The 3,304-nt window shown below is 41.3% G+C and overlaps 1 long non-coding RNA gene across 1 annotated transcript; it reads left to right on the top strand.

The window, feature by feature from the left end:
• The first annotated feature begins 1,326 nt into the window (after positions 1-1,326).
• Positions 1,327-3,024, top strand: LOC116220211. The gene is made up of 6 exons (XR_004163491.1): positions 1,327-1,425; positions 1,544-1,695; positions 1,806-2,022; positions 2,228-2,335; positions 2,426-2,601; positions 2,776-3,024. It is a non-coding gene; the product is annotated as an uncharacterized LOC116220211 (long non-coding RNA).
• The last annotated feature ends 280 nt before the right edge of the window (positions 3,025-3,304 follow it).

The following is a 3,304-nucleotide window of genomic DNA, read 5'->3' as shown; positions in this document are numbered from 1 at the left end:
AGTTTGTTATAGTGACAAAGTAAGTAAATTTCAACCGGTTTCGCCGCTAGCATCTCGTTAGCGATTAGCAATTCCTCCGTTAGCTGGGGCACATTATTTTGATTAGTGTATAGCTAGCAAGCTACTATGAACTCTCCCAAGTATTTCTAAATAGGCCTATATCAACAAACAATGGTAGATCTTAAATATCTTAAACCAAATGAACTGGCTGGCTTGCTAAAAAGGTAGATGAACAAGCACTGTATATTATTTAAGTTGTTAGCAAATTATCTGGCTGGCTTGCTAAAAAGGTAGATGAACAAGCACCGTATAGTATTTAAGATGTTAGCAAATTAACTTGCTGGCTTGCTTAAAAGGTAGATGAACAAGCACCATATATTATTTAAGATGCTATTAAATTAACTGGCTAGCTTGCTTAAAAGGTATATGAACAAGCACCGTACCGTATATTATTTAAGATGTGAGCAAATTAACTGGCTGGCCTGGTAAAAAGGTAGATGAACAAGCACCGTATATTATTTAAGATGTTAGCAAATTAACTGGCTGGCTTGCTAAAACGGTAGATTAACAAGCACTGTATATCAGTATATTTTCTCCTTTTTATAAAAACGAATTTCTAAACAATTTCAATTGAAATGCAAATGATGATGTAAACGGCTAAAGTGGAACACTTTATTTACCGGGTAAAATTTTGTTTAGCCACAACATAGCGATTCAAAAAGTAGTATTGACTGCAAATGTTGATGTACAGGATACCGGCAGGTGTAGCTAAAACGGAATACTTAATAGTTTTAGGCACAATATTAAGTGACTAACAAGTAGCTGATGGCTTTCGAAGGACTCTTGAGACTGACCAAAAAGTGCCCGGGTTACGTAATGCTAGCGTTGGTATAGCAACTGTCACTCAAGAGTCGTTCGAAAGCCAATATTACATCACCCGGGCTCTTTTTGGCACCCGGTCACTTTTTTGCCATGACAGCTTCGTTGGGTTCCGTTGCGTTTCATGCATTGCTTGCAGCAAGAGTTGAAAATGTTTCAACTTTTCGAGAGGCAACACATGCGTCAGCCAATCAAATTGCCCTTCATGCATAACTGACAGCACAAGCGCTAGCCAATCAGATCGCGTTTATGCTCACGTCTGAAAAGCGGGAAGCTCAACAAAAAAAAGATGGCGGACCAAACTCCGTAGATGGTCGTATTTGTACCTAAAGGTTGTTTGTTTGACTTTTTTTGTTTACTAAAATGTTCTAGTTGGGAGGGCTACTTGAGGAATTGTAGACTGGGTATGTGACAAAAAAAAATCTGCCTTGATTTTTTAAGTCTCCCGTCTTTGAAGAGGCACACGCAGGCCACGCTTTGAGAAGGTGAAGACGGAGGCTCCGGAGCTGAGGCCCATCAATCCAGTTGCACCCTGGCACATGATTGGTAGACTAAACATCTCTGTGTAACATTAACTGTCATTTAAAAACCTTTGATCGTATAGCTGCAAAAACAGCCTTTTTTTTTGCCCTTGTGTTTCCTTCTCTGTAACAATTACTTGTAGGTGAACGTCGTGTCATCCAGTATCATGCTGCCTGAACTGGAATGTATCTTTACATTTGGTTGCTATTGTTACGGGCTATGATGGACATCTTCCTGAAGCATGGTGCCCCGGAGGTCATCTTGACCGACAGAGGAAGGGAGTTCTGGAATGAGGTTGTTTCACCCTTCATTAACATTTTCAGCACGATGAAACTAACAACACAATACTGTCTGTTACTCATGATTTCCATTTGATATTAACTGTTTTCTGTTCTCTGAATAAGGTGAACACGGACATGTTCAGGAGGTGTGGGGTCAAGCACCTCATGTCCTCCACCTACCACCCGCAAACTAATGGTATATGGAATAGCATTATCACACTGTTGGGTGCAATTGTCATTTGTGGTAAAGAAAATCACTTCGACAAACAGGATTGGATGAGAGGACGAACCAAACTCTTAAAATTTCGATTGGGAAGACCCTTGATGGACTTCAAGAGAGGTGGGAGGATCAATTAAAGGAAATTGTTTTTGCCCACAACTCTTGTGTTCAATCTTCCTCTAGGTTCTCGCCTTTCCGCCTAATGTATGAGCGTGAGCTACGACTCTTTTGTGATGTAATTCAATTCACTTGAAACTTTTGGAATGTAGCATACAAATATTATAGACTACGATGTTCTGTGACATTGCATTACATGATACATTAGGTCACTGGAGGAGACTCTCCAGAGGAGGATGTGGACAGTCCAGATGAGGCGGACGTCGAAGCCTATGTCGAGGAGCGAGACAGGAGAGATGCAGAGGTTTTTGAAAAGGTAAGTACATTTTTAGCGAGTTCACACCTGTAGTGTGGACAATGTTAACAAAGGTCAGTTGTGCACAAGATTGCTTTGTAACATGACCAGGTGCATGCCAACCTGGAGAGGGCCCAGCAGCGACAGAAAGATGCCTATGGGAAGAGGATGAAGAAGGGGACAAAGAGGTATCGTATTAGGCCAGGTATGGTGGTGTTGAAGAAGGATGAGCAGAAGCGCGGGAGGCCAGGCATGACGATGAAGCCTACTTGGCCAAACAAGTACAAGTAAGTAGACATGTCTCGTTTTTAGTGGTTTCTGAAGTAGCGTGGTGGTTTGAGGCACATTCATTTAAACAACATATGCAACGCTATCAAAAAGAATGCTCTGAAGCGGCACGTGAGAAGTATAAGTTAATATGAAGTAAGTTGGCACTAATTTCACATCTTAACAATTTCAAGGATCGTCAAGATGGAGGACAACTTTGTCGAGCTGGAGACAATGGATGGGATCCCTCTGACTTCCAGGACACCCTACGCATCAGTAAAGCCATTTCAGATCAGTATGTGCTGTACTGTTATACTTATACTTGTTCTGAAAACCAAACTGCAGTGCTCAACGCAGCTGGAAACAGCAATCCGCCGAAACGGAGGAGACAGGAGGACACGGCCAGTCTACAAAACATATTGCAACAAAAGGAGATCGTTCGAGTGGAAGCTGAGACTGTCAAACTCATTACTGAACAGCAAAAACTTCAATTGGAAAAAGAAAAAATTAAATTGGAAATGGAATTACTGAAACAAAAGTTAAATCATTCCACTGAAACTTTTGAGGAGCCGTCCTTCTTCGTTCTGTAGACCTAGGCTATAGGCCAACTGGTCGAAACAAAATGTTCTATGTTTTCCAGACATAATGGCTTCATGAATTGCCTATAACAGACCTGCCAACATGTACGCATTTTGCGTACCCGGCACGCATTTTGACATCAAA

The sequence above is a fragment of the Clupea harengus genome, chromosome 4 (assembly GCF_900700415.2).
Source record: "Clupea harengus chromosome 4, Ch_v2.0.2, whole genome shotgun sequence".
Lineage (NCBI taxonomy): Eukaryota > Metazoa > Chordata > Actinopteri > Clupeiformes > Clupeidae > Clupea > Clupea harengus.
The sequence above is the reverse complement of the archived record's forward strand: the minus strand, read 5'-3'. Positions and strand labels throughout refer to the sequence as shown.